Below are 13,401 nucleotides of genomic sequence, written 5' to 3'. Positions count from 1 at the left end.
ACGATTTTGCCTCGAGGTGACACGAAAATTGAGGAGCCAAACGTGCTGATCTGCGAATCCGCGGATATCTCTCATTGTCAGCTCTGACTCCGCGCATTAAGTGACGGATCCACCTCGGATGTTATTCTTCCTGACGAGATCTGCATCGTCTTCCACGCTCGAGCGACCGCGGGCCTGAATTCATCCCGCCCCCGCCCTTCATACCTCGCGGAGAAAATCGCACTAATAGAAAAACGACGGGGAAAAAACCGCAAAATTCGCCGGGGCATCGGAACCGCTCGATGCAACGGCGGCGTGAATCCAGCTACGCGAGACGTAAACAAGCCCCCGCCCCCCTCCCGCCTGGAGCCCCCCTCCGAAAAGAGACAAAAATAATGGCTAAAAATAACCAAAAAACCCGCGCAAGTATGAAACGCGGAAAACAGCGCCGGGCCCTCTCAGCAGTTCCACTTTCACTGGGCCACGGCGACGCCAAACTGGGCTTTCTTCGATGGTGATACGGATTCTCAATGAATTGCGAAGAATGGTATCGTTCCGAACTGGGCTAGGATTTTGTGAATGGAAGCTAATTACTGTATTACTCGCAAAATGTTAAATTATTGAGAAGAACGTAAACTTCAGCGGAATTGACGTGCACTAAAAAAAAAGGTGGAATTTTGAAAATTAAAAGGTCTTGACGTGATTAGTTTCGTGGAAATGCCTACTTAGAAAACGTGCATTTTGAAAGGCGTCATAGATTAATTTTCAAAGGTAGTACACAGTACAAAAATGAATGCACAGACAGCTGTTCCTGGTTAACATCTCGCCACTACTCAAATAATTAGTCTTTTAATGTTTTAGCTTCACTAATTTTTTTAAATTTTTTATGTCCCGTTCTTTCGGTTTCCCTTTGATTTCTTCGGTATAGTATATTTACATTGTGGTGATTTGATCTTATTTTTCAAAATTAGCTGCTACTATTTTTTTCTTTTTTTTTCTTTTTCGTTCTACCTAATTCTAGACCAGTTTGAAAATTTTGGTCATGATTTACAATGGACCACTAGACAAGGTACGAATTTAAGCAATCTGATACATGTTTCTTGACCAGAATTTTACGTAAAACACGATTTGCACAACGAAAATTACTGAAACCAACTCCTAACGAAGATATTAACGTTTTTATTACACATTGGTTACCAGGAATTTGAACTGCCCGCTCACGAGAAACTCAAAGCTCTACGTGAGTCAAATCGCGCACTACAACGGTTTCAGCAAGCTTCTCAAACGAGCAATGTTCATTTTCCACCATGTGTTGTTCAAACTATAAGTAATTTGCTATAGCTGAGCCAAAGCGTCAAGATCGAGGTTGCCAGATTTTTATATCGCAGAGACTGTCATGATAACGTTTAGCGCACGATGTGAGTCACGTAGAGCATTGAGTTTTCATGAGCGGATGGTTTGAATTCACGCATTAAGAATCATTAAATATCTTCGTAAGGAGTTGATTTCGGTAATTTTTGTTGTGCGCATCGTGTTCTACGTGAAATTTTGGTTAAAAAACATGTATCAGAATGCTTAAATTCGTACCTTGTCTAGTGGTCCATTATGATCATTTATTTTATCTGATTACTGTTTGTTCATTTTCGAGCACAGTTCGGTGATATTATCTCCTATATTTAAAAGAGTTACTCTGACGGGCACGACAACAATGCAAAGATGCAATTACGAAGTTCTTCACGAGTGGAATCGGCGATTGGATATGCTCGGATTTTGCACCGAGGAACCGGCCACGCCACGCCGCGCACTCGCCTTGATCTATGAAGCCGAGAGAAGATTTCGATGGAAATTCCGCGAATCAAGCACTTTTTCACAAACACATTTTTATGAGATATTTTGAAAGGGTTTGTCCCTTCAGGTTTCGCGAACATTTTAGAATTATTAAAAACCTGAGAGAGAAAGAAGAGGGAAAGCCGCGTATGTATACCCGGCATCCCGTCCACACGGACCGGTTTGATCCTAAATTTCTTGCTTTAGCTTCAAATTCCGCGAGTCTTAAATGAAAATTACCGCGATTACTCAAAAGAAATATCGGAGGCGGTCAACAGTCACCGGTACTTTGCGAGCGGCATGAATGTTACCTGTCAAATTGTAATAATTTGCATCGATATTGTGAAGATTTGATTGGTAAAGAACTTCATAAGCACGATCAACCTCGCCCCGAAGCGCCTTCAAATCCGGTGATACTCTCCGCTTTGCCAAGCAGTTAGTTTAGTTGCCTATCCGAACCATGGCCGACTGGTCACTGATTTCACTGCACGCACTTGCGAGTAAGATAGCTGATTCAAAAACGAAAAATGTAGGTTTAAATTCCAAGCATAATAATCAGTGCTAACTTTCTTGTTTCTGTGCCTCTTAATTTATCACCTTCAGAAACGTAGGTACCTGGTATTCTAATCCAACCTTCTCCATAGGTGACAAAACCATAGCTGGAAAATTTAGTGGGTGCTAAGAGAGTATTTAACCCTCACGGGGTTCTACTATGAGGGTAGGCACTATGGGTCCCTCAGGCTACGTTCATGATCGGTGTTAGCACGAATTTGGACGGTCAGGAATCATAGAAGCTTGAAAGGCGAAGAAAAATTTGATTTAAGGAATCAAAGAACTGCGATAGGCATTCCAGGGGAATTTTTCTCTTTTTTACTTGCGGAAAGTTTTTTTTTTTTACCGGAGGAGGAACCCGTATTCCACAAGGGTGACTTTTTTAACTTTCAGGTGAAGAATCCGCCGTGGTTACGAAGGTGGCTCTAATGATGTCCGGTGAAATTAGGTGAAAAACAATTTACCGGCCTCGGAGGAAACACGATACGAGGAAAGCTGTGCACTCGCCAGGTGGATTTTCAGTGGATTACCATAATTGGAGCAATTTTTCCTGCGTGCAGTGACTGCAGTTGGGAGAGTTCATAGCCCTGCCTTTCAATTATTCCGATGTAACTGGCCGGCTAGCCGAAGGTCACGGATTACCATAGACCAAAGCGGCTGACTAACGCACAAATCGTTGAGTCTGTCCTCGGCGACGACCCGACCGGGGCGCAGTGGATCGAGTCCATAGGAGAAGTCGGACAAGATATTGAAAGCTTGTAACTCCGTTTATACCAAATTTTGAGGTTTTAGAAGTGGTACGATTGGTTTCCTCGTTAAATTTTCTTTCAGATTCACCCCTCGAACTTTGAAATCTGACGGAATAAACATCAAAATTTACAGTTTTAGTGAAAAATTTCATGTTTGACTTCTCCTCTTGAATCGAGACACTGTGCGGGGACCGATCGCGGTCACCCCCCCCCCCCCGCCCCTACGCGACACAGATTGACTCGACGGAAAATCGCCCCGGATAATTACTTCAAAATCTACAAGCGATTATTGACACCCGTACGTGCACCCGAAACCGTGAAAAATATGAAAACTCAACGTACAAGCCTGGGTAGAGATTAGGGTGGTTCCAGAGTGGATGCTCTGACAATGAGCGGAGTAGGTCATATCATATCGTGAGAGGTCGGTTGAGGGAGCGCAAGGAAATCGTAGCCCGAATGATTCCTAAATCCTAAGATCATGTAAAAATTGACGTTCTTAACCAGAGAGAAAATACAGTGGGAATGGTATTTTCCATTCCCCAATTTTAAAAAAAAAAATATTTTAACTGACAAAATTCTTTGATATATTCATGTTTCTATAGTCAACTCTGGTGCTTGAAACTCAATGTTAACTAGAAGTACAGAGAAATCCAAAATTCCAACTACTGTTTATAACGATCCATTGCCTCGTGGTATAATGGCAATTTGCCTCAGAGCCAAACATCCTATTTCACGTATAAGTGCCCAAATTCTCCGAAAAATGTGCAATTAGCTAGACCTTTTGAAAGGCAAGCGAAAAAAGTTAAAAATTTAAAATGTCCTCGCGTTTGCGGCAAACCTGGGATCGGGAATTTTTGTTTTTTCATTTTCGGTGTTCCTCGAGAAATGAAAATTGAAAGTCTGTGACTTATGAGAAAAAAGTACGTATCTTGACGTAAAAACGCATCTCTCTCACCCTCTCATGACCTCTGGGAAAACGATGCATTGGTAAAGGAATGTTTTTGGCACGAATAATCCTGATTTTGACTCGAAAACTTGTCGGTTTTACTCCGGGCGCAGCGTGACAACACAGAGGGCCCGTAGAACGAAATTGCCAGAGCATTTGAATATAATCGCCGTCCGACGATAAGTGACGCTGCTGTTCGGAAGGCAATTACGGCGTCGATGAATAACTGCAGTTGCAGAGTTAAAGCACGTCCAAAGTGGGGTTGAGTCAGGTTAAGTTGAAGGTGATTTCCGTGGCTCCTCGATTGCGCACTCACTACTGCCGACGACCGACGCGCGCCGCGGAAGAACAGCAGTGGCGTGGCGTGCTTTCCGATATATCGATTGATCTGTCATTTGAACCTTCGGAAAAGGATCGATAAACAGGGTGCTCACAGCGATCATCTTGATAATCGATTCTTTACGATATGTTCAAATGGCAAAACAACCGGTACATCACAATTCACGGCACGCCACTGATTGACGGCTGCATCCCATTTCTGTCGTGCTAAGGAAAAACGATTTTCAGGGGAAACGAAAACACATTTCCTCCGATAAAATGCTTATTTTTTAGGAAGTTATGAATATTTTTATTATATGAGGGAGCGGAGGGGGAGATCAGACGGTGTAATCTGCCCGATGATTTGTGGGAGGATCGATTCCGATGGCGATTTGGAGTCGCAGAGCGCTCTAGTGCGCTGAGGTAGCGGCTTGATATATATGAATATTTGTCCCTTAAATTTTCAAAATATTTTGGTAAAATTGCGAGCTAAATTATTTGCAAAATTTGGAGGAAAATATTCATTTTACCAGGGATTTGCGAATCATCATAGGAAAGACAACGCCTGACGGCGCTTTTCCTTAGCACGGCAACGTACACCTTACAGTTTTTGAATGAAAAAATCAGTTCCACTTTCCAGACGTTCAGGGCGCTGAGGACTTAAACGCATAACAGACTTCACAGCTCCCCCGATCGAGACCCAACAGGTCATGGGAAATCAAATCTGATTAATACGTGCAGCGTTGATGTTCACGTAAACCAGATACGTGACGTCATTCCTGAATATCAGAGGCAGAACGAGTGCAGGGATTGATTACGATGTCCCATCCGTGAGAGCCTTGCCAAAGGAGCCCGCGGCTTTCGTCTGATCCTGCATTTCGGTCCCGACTTTCTCATGCACTACCAAAACAGGACTGCACAGTGCACTCCCATGCACCCATTAGCCCGGCTCCGCGACTCCCCATCCCAGATCGCGCCGCGACCCTCGTTGCCACATCGCCTCAAAAAACTCGAAATTTAAAATCCCCGAGGGTTGACTTGAGAGCTGTTTCCGACCGCGCGGCAGCAGGGCGCGGCACTTGAACAAATAACAAACAGTTGCACGCCGAGCGGGGGATGAACTTTGTCAAGAGCGGTGCATGTGGGTGTGTGGGGTGGAGCGTTTTAATTGCAGCCCTGTATTCGTTTTTTCGTCGATTAATCGTTGTCAATCTTGACTGCGAGAAATGCGAGGCTGGCAGACGCGTCTTGAGCGTTAAAAAGTACCTTGCCTCCTTGAGTTGGCTGGCGGAAGTGTTTTAAGGTGATTTGATGGACGCCTTATTTTGTGTCAGAACGGCATGCGATATATCGCATCGATTGGTTCCATTTTATACTCGTCATTTTTCTCGTTTGCGATCGCAATTCTGTTGTCAGGAGACTAAAGCACTCACCAATTTTATCAAAGAAATTCAACGTAATAAAGGTGTGGTTTTTTCAGAGAGAAAACATCGCATTCGATACTAATATCAAAACTGCACTCGAATGCAATATTTTCTCTCTAAAAAAACCACGCTTTTATTACGTTGAATTTCTTTGTTAAAGTTTGTAAGTGAGTGCTTAAGTCTCCTGACAACAGAATTGCGATCTCAAAATTGGAGAAAAATGACAAGTGCTTCAGAAAATTGCGATTCAAGCTGACAACTATGATAGATGCACCACGGGATGCTACCATACAGAATCACGTACCTAAATGAGATAATTTCCGTCCGATTGCAATTTCTCGAGTGACGAAGGAGGAGGGCGGGGTTGTTGACGAATTTGCGATAGTGAGTTGCGACTGCCGCCGGATGAGAATGAAACCGAGGGGATTGTCATTTTTCGACTAAAATTAGTCGATAGTACTGCTGTTCGCTGGGAAAATCGGGCAATTTTTCGCGAAAACGGCAAATCTGCAAAGTGCATGGGATCGATGAACGCGGTACAGCCGATACGGAGATAACCGCACTGGCTGTTTTTCTGCAAGGTCGTTCACAGGGAAATTTCCTCGTTTTCGCGGTGATGATAAGGATGCGCTATATTGTGGTCGGACATACTCGCAATCCTTTCACGAAACTCTTATCCGGTGCGGTGGTCATACCAAAGATTTTAGATAGTCCGCGAAACCTAGAAAATCACTTCTACAAGATTAATATCGGGAATCTTTGTGATTTTTTGTACCTCTCTGATTGTGAGCTAGACCATGTGGTATCGTTTCATTTTGCAGCTATGATTTCCAGGCGAAAAGACGCCGGCAAAATGAACACTGTCAGAGCAAATTTGTCCCTTAAGGACCAGGAATCATAGAATTTTATCCGGTATGTTTTATTAAGGAGGCCGAAATCCAATTAAAGAAGGTCCATTCTTTGTGTGTGTGTTGGCATATTCATATTAGTGTTGACGTGACAATAAAATCAACAACACGCAAACATATCGTCATCAGACAATTAAGTTAGAGCCACAAATCCGCATCTTTGCCAATTTTTTCTCAAGAGGTTGCTACATTTAATTTGACAGAATTTTGCGTTGAGTGACGGGACATTATTAGTTACAAAGTGACTTCAATCCCATACTAGGCAGGATCTACCTATACGATAGAGCTGTTCATATCTTTTTTTTTTTTTTTTTTTTTTTTTTTTTAAGCGTATGATTAGAGCCTCAGAAACTTATTTGTCAGCAAAGGAATTCCTACATTTTAATGAGGAAAATCTGAAAAAAAAAAAGTGATGATCTCTCAATAATCCCCAGAATTGGCAGCGTAGCATAACTTTAATGGTACAGTCATTAATAAACGATAAGTTTTGGGTCATTGTTTCCAAACAGCCGCGGCGATTGAAAACCGCGATTTCACTTTCGCTAATTTTGAGGAAACGTGCAATTTTTTCCTTATCTAATTTATCGATGGTTCCGGCGATGATTGTTTCTTCTCGGAGTAAAGAGAACACCCACGTAAAAAGTAACATAGTCATCATTTCGAGATTTTTGTTGGTAATGATAAAATGACTTGCACGCACATAAATAATGTGACCAAATTAAGTAAGCCTGATGACCAAATTATCCAAGTTCGGCGCACAGTGGATCGAGTTGATGGGGGAGGTCGGTCAAAATTTGGAGACTTCAAAAGCTTATAACTCCGTTTTTATAAAACTTTGAGGTTTTAAAAGCGGTTCTGTTTGTTTTCTCGTTAGATTTTCTGCCAGAAACATCCCTCAATGAGTATAATTGGACAAAAGAAACATCTAAATTTGGAGTTTCAGTCAAAAATTTCATGTCCGACCTCTCTGATCGACTCGAGCTACTGTGCGGCGCCCACGATGGAGAGGTTAGTGCATTTCACTGGAGGCTGAATGCGTGAACGGTTGCACGTCTTGGTTTATGAATGAAACGCGTCAATGAGACAATGTCACATCCAGAAATTGATTTGTCAAAACTTGCATCATATTGGGATGGAAGTGTGATCTTTTACGCTCAATCTTGGGGCACGGCAGTTATCTCCAGACTCAGAAAGAGTCAAAGTTTCACGACAAGTCCCCCTTATCTGTTCTGCACCAGTCCGGAAACGACCCGAAAGTGCACAACTCCGATAATTTTCGACGACGACGACCAAGAGAAAAAAGTGATATTAATTTAAGGATGCTCGGTTGCGCAATCAAACAATTTTCGGATGGGCCTCAATGAATCATGAAATCAATTACGATCAATTTTTAGTTTTTTTCTTCCCTCGGAGGAAAAATACATGACCTCTTACACTCGAAAAGTAGTTAAGAAGATAAGAAGTAGAGCCGAAAAGCATGTTTATCAGTTTCTTTTACGATGATGCAGTATTTCCCTTACAGGCTCAGTTGAGCAAGCAGAGACGGCCCAGGCGAAAGTTCGAACTTAGAAATCATTTCGTTGAACTAGGCACTATTCGAAATGCTATGATCAACCCTGATTCATCTTTCGCGAAACTGATCACAGACTCTCGATGGTTGCAAAAACCTACAAAACACTTTTACCTGCCACACACAGTATCTTTCATTCATGCGAAATTGCCAAAAAAGTTAGTTGTTTCTCTGGTAGTTCATATCAAAAAATTAACTTTGAGTAAGAACTTGGACGACAGAATTTACGTTTGGTAAAGTTGGGTAAAATAGCCCTTTAATAATAACATATTTTTTGTTCAGAAGAAACAGCTTAATTACCTTCTTCTTACCTCTCGTATTTATTTCGAATTTTAGTTTCGATTACCCAAGAAGGATAAAAGTAAAAAATACCCAAGAAGGTTAAAGTAAAAAATAAGGGTTAAAATAAAAAAATTCAAACGTAGTCTTTTTAAAATGAATACGTTTTTTACATACATAGGGCCGCTTTTATGGCGCAGCCTCGCGCTCTGCGACGCCCAATCGCCATTGCCCCCTATCCTCCCAGAGATCGTCAGACAACTGGCACCTTCTGATCTCCTCTTCCACCCCTTGTCGCCAACCCTTCACAGGACGTCCACGCCGTCGCCTTTCGGGAGGAACCCAATCGAAAACCGAATACGTTTTTCGAATACGAATCGAATACGTGTTTTAAAAACTTTTAAACAGCGATTACTGCGCAGAAAAGTCAGATACACGTATCTGAACCGATTTTTAGGCGAGTTGTCATTCAAAGTCGGCAATGCCTGACCTGATCCTCAGCCTCTTTTATTTTACTTCATTTCGTGTGTGAGAAACATGGCCGAATAATCCAGGATTGGGGCAATCGAGGGGTCGTTCTGCTGAACCCGCCGGAATGGCATGGCAGTTCGCAGTCCGCGCACTGCACCGCACGGCGGCCAACAATAGCCGTCAACTCGGAAAGAACACAAAAAGGGATACCGAGCGCTAAAAGGTTAGATTTTTACGACTTGGTAAATTAGAGCCCTCCGACCCCCATTCCCTCCCCCATCCCCCAACCCCAATCTCACCCCCTACTTCGCACACCCAACAAATTATCTTCAAATTCCGCATTTTCTTTCGCTGTTGCCGTTCCGCCGACTGTATGCATTTCTTATTCTTCTGTGCTAAGGAAGAACGCCGTATGAACCTTCAGACGCTGTCAAATTTCCTTCAATAAAATCTTAATTTACTGGGAAAATCGTGAATTTTTTCCTTCAATTTTTCCAGGCGATTTTATTCACAGATTCGTCTTAATGTCCGAAAATGTCAAAGAAAAATACGCATACTTGCTCTCAAGAATACATGTTTTACTCGGGGCAATTTGGCAATTCTCGAATATTCATACGGTGTTCTTCCTCAGCACTGCAGTATTCTTCTCATTCCTCTCACTTAAAAAAATTAGAAAGCTTCAAAAAAACTCAGGGAACTGATCGAATATCAAAAGAAACCAAGTTATTTCTATGACTAATTAAAAGTTCTCTTTCAGATTCAGAATGGATACTCCGTTATTTTGCTTAGGATCTTCGGTTTTTAGTGAATTTTCCGGAAATTACGGATTTTTATCAACAACTCCGACGAGTAGTGCGTTGCACTCACGCGCAAGAATGAATGTTTGCCAATTTTGAGAGTAATTTTCAAGGGGAAAATATTCCCAAGAAAAAACTTACAAAATGACGGCAGGAACTTTGTTCAGAGTTACAGTTACAGAGCTTCCTGTTCTTAATTGGACGTATTTCTGCAAAACGGAACTATGTGCATTATGACGTGAGTCCTGTTATGCACATATTCTTGTGGATCTCAAGGCTCATTTCTTGATGCACGTAGCTCCGATTGGCAGGAATACGTCCAATTATTGAACCGAAGATATTAATCGAAAAATAAACGAATTCGTCCTTAAACGTTTGAGCCCCGTGGGCTTTTGTGTCATTTCACACTCTCGTAGGCAAATATTACTGATTACGGTCTTCAACTGTAGGCTAATCACGTTTGCTTAACCTCTGAATTGCATGCGGAGATAACATAAAAGGAATACGTTCAAGTCGATTCGCTTTAGGGCCAAAGCCCCAGACCACGCAGTTCGCAATGTCAAGTTCTTCGGATGTGCACTGGCCGTAGATCAGTGTACAAAGTTCCCGTATCAGTTCAAAAAGTCAAATATTTGTGGCGATCGCGATGACATCATAGCGGACGGATTTGTCATGTTTACCCGCAAATGCAAAGTCAACAACAGCGATGCCGAGGTGCACCATGAAAATCCTACATCTCGCAGCTATTTCGATCAAATAATTTGATTTTCCACGAGATTTAGTAACCTAGATTTACAGAGAGGCTTTCCGGCTGTTTCTTGCACTGCCCTACTGTGATTCGCTTTGCACTATCAGACCTTTTCACACGATACGAAAGGTTCGAGCAAAATCGTAACAAACGACTAATTGGTTTTCTACACCTAGAAAAGGAGAAGTTGTGGATTCTTACTGTACTTACGTTTAGCTAAACCGTACGGAGAACTTTGTAAAATAAATCGATAGTTGGCTGATTTGACAAAGGGATGGGAAATTAATCGATGAAACCATAAAATTCCATAAAGTTATCTTTTTGTTTACAAAAAAGTTAGTTGATTTGATGAGAGACTGAACGTGCAACTTTTAAACCTTATCTCGATAATAAAGCGTTTTCTTTCGGGGACAGTACCTATATAGTACATTTATTTTTTGACTGAGGCAACTTGCTTGGTGTTGCTTCTTGAGCTCAATAAGCAAAACACACTTGCCCTGAATACTTGCGCACTTATTGCAAATTAATTAAATTAACTCTCTGACAAAAATTATATTATTGAGTAAAAAAAATTAGTGATAAAGAATTTACGGATCCATAACGTGATACGCAACTTCGTGACAAAAGTACAGAGATGACTAATTGGACTGCATTCTGCAATTTGGAACTATAAATTCTGGCTCATCTGAAAAAACACTTCTGTGCACAGGGAAACTAATGGCGCATACGTTGTTTTTAAACCGGGCCAGAATTCATAGTTCCTACAATTGCAAAATGTAGTCCAATTTCGAGGGAACAGTGCTGGAAATTGAGGGAGGAAAAAAAGAGGTTTGCAAATACTGACTGGTCTTTGTGATGAAAGGCCAAGAAAAAACGTGGCCGTCCTTGTGAGAAATAGGGGACCAACCTACAAAGGTAACCACCTGCTCCCATAGCAACATAACCTTCAACTTCCCCTTGCGCATTATTCCGCCGTTTACGCGTTTTTCACATTAATCACCGGCTTCATGGGTCAACTTCCTCTGTCATATCTACCACAGTTAATCAAAAACCCCCTCCGATATCATTACATTTCCATGTCGAGCGCTACCCATGAAATTTCTTCCTGGCTGCCGTTCGGAACTTTTTGCCCCAGTACGAACCCTGCGTGAAATGCCCATGACGACACGACGTGTCTCTTTCAGATCTGTTGACGACTGTCTTACGCATCAGGCGTGAGGCATCAACAATAATTTATTTAAATATGCGTGCCAAAAAAGGAAACAAATACCACGTTTTATTAAAAAACCTTCAAAAACTGGTAAAATTGCAGATACGTGCTTAAATCATTAAGAACACACCTGTCTCAACATTAACTCACAATTTTTTCTGACGGAACGTTTCAATTAATATCCCGTAAAGAAATGATATCACTGAAATAGGGGTATGGCTTACTTTCCTATCGATCTAACTATTTTTACAAAGCCATTAAATAGCAGAAAAAAAAAGAGGAAAAAAAAAACTATTTTTGGCAGATATCAGTGTTTAGTGAAAGTTCATTCTCTGCGATGCCAAAAGTTGCCGTGCCAAAAATAATTTTCCTTTATTCTCAACCTTATACACGCAATACTTTAAAGAAACAGAATTTAGTTATCTACTCACTTAACAGAAACGTCATTTATCCCAAAACGTCCGTTTGGGAGGAAACCTCCGATTGGTCTCTCTATGCATTTAACTTTAACACTGCTAAAGTTTGAAAACTTGAGGGTGCAATTAAGAGAGAGAAAAGGCAAAAAACCGAAAATGTTGAAAAAGTATCACGTGGTATAACAAATCATCGTATGAGGCTCCACAAAGATCAGTTAGAACTGACAGAGAACGACTGAAAATTATTGTCGGAGCTATGACATTAAACACCCTACATACAAACCTATAATTTGTTTGCATGGTGCAGCTATAAAATGACAAATGATTACACAACAAACGGATCCCATTTCGCGATTATTTAATCAAAGGAAGTGGATTTCACGTGAAACGAGTGACTCGTCCTTTTAGCGAAAATTTCGAACGCGTGTCCATCGATTGACCGCAATCAGATTAGAACTGTTCCAGATGCGAGCGATTATTAAGAATGATAAGTGCGAAATAAGTGCGAGATAAATGCGAACCCACGTACTCCTTCGCGGCGTTTCAAAGTTTCCGCTCCTATTTTACTTTTTAAAGAGAAACAAGCCGACTTCATATTCTGCTAAATATTATGTTAATAGGGAAGAAAAATCAAGACAATTTTTAGGAAATTACGCTAAATAGTTTTCCAAAGAAAAAATAAGGTATGTAGGAAACCTGCAAAGTCACAAACGGAGATGCATGGTTTCGCAATTCAATCATCGATATATGCAAATTGCAGGAAGTAAAGTAGGTCAATATATTATAGAAACTACAATACCGTGCATAATGCAAAATACCTAAACATAATTTCCAGAAAATAAAATATGTTGACTCACTAAACTACTTTCAGCGAAAATGACAGTTAGATGAGTAAAATTAGTTACACATTACTATAATAGAGTCTCGTTTAAATTTTTTGACCCAAATGGAACTAAAATATCACTCTGGGATCGGTGTAAGTTTATCATCAGCATGTCTCACTTCCTTCTTAATTAATGTAAAACGTTAGTACTCAATTATTTCATGAGTTTTTTTTTTATTTATTATTTTTTTTTTTTTTGAATGGCGTTTTACATAGATGAATTCATCAAAACCACCGGATGGGGGGGGGGGGGGGCCTACCATCTAAATTATTCAAGAAACTTTAAAGATTAAAGGAATTCTAACAGATGGGAGCTGTTGATGC

The 13,401-nt window shown here is 41.1% G+C and overlaps 1 protein-coding gene across 2 annotated transcripts in view; it reads right to left on the bottom strand.

The window, feature by feature from the left end:
• The window catches only part of LOC109037603 (uncharacterized), a 75,736-nt gene that overhangs the window by 43,563 nt on the left and 18,772 nt on the right, over nucleotides 1-13,401 (bottom strand). The window lies entirely within an intron of this gene.

The sequence above is a fragment of the Bemisia tabaci genome, chromosome 3 (genome assembly GCF_918797505.1).
Source record: "Bemisia tabaci chromosome 3, PGI_BMITA_v3".
NCBI lineage: Eukaryota > Metazoa > Arthropoda > Insecta > Hemiptera > Aleyrodidae > Bemisia > Bemisia tabaci.
Note: the sequence above shows the minus strand (reverse complement) of the source record. Positions and strands in the feature narration are given on the sequence as shown.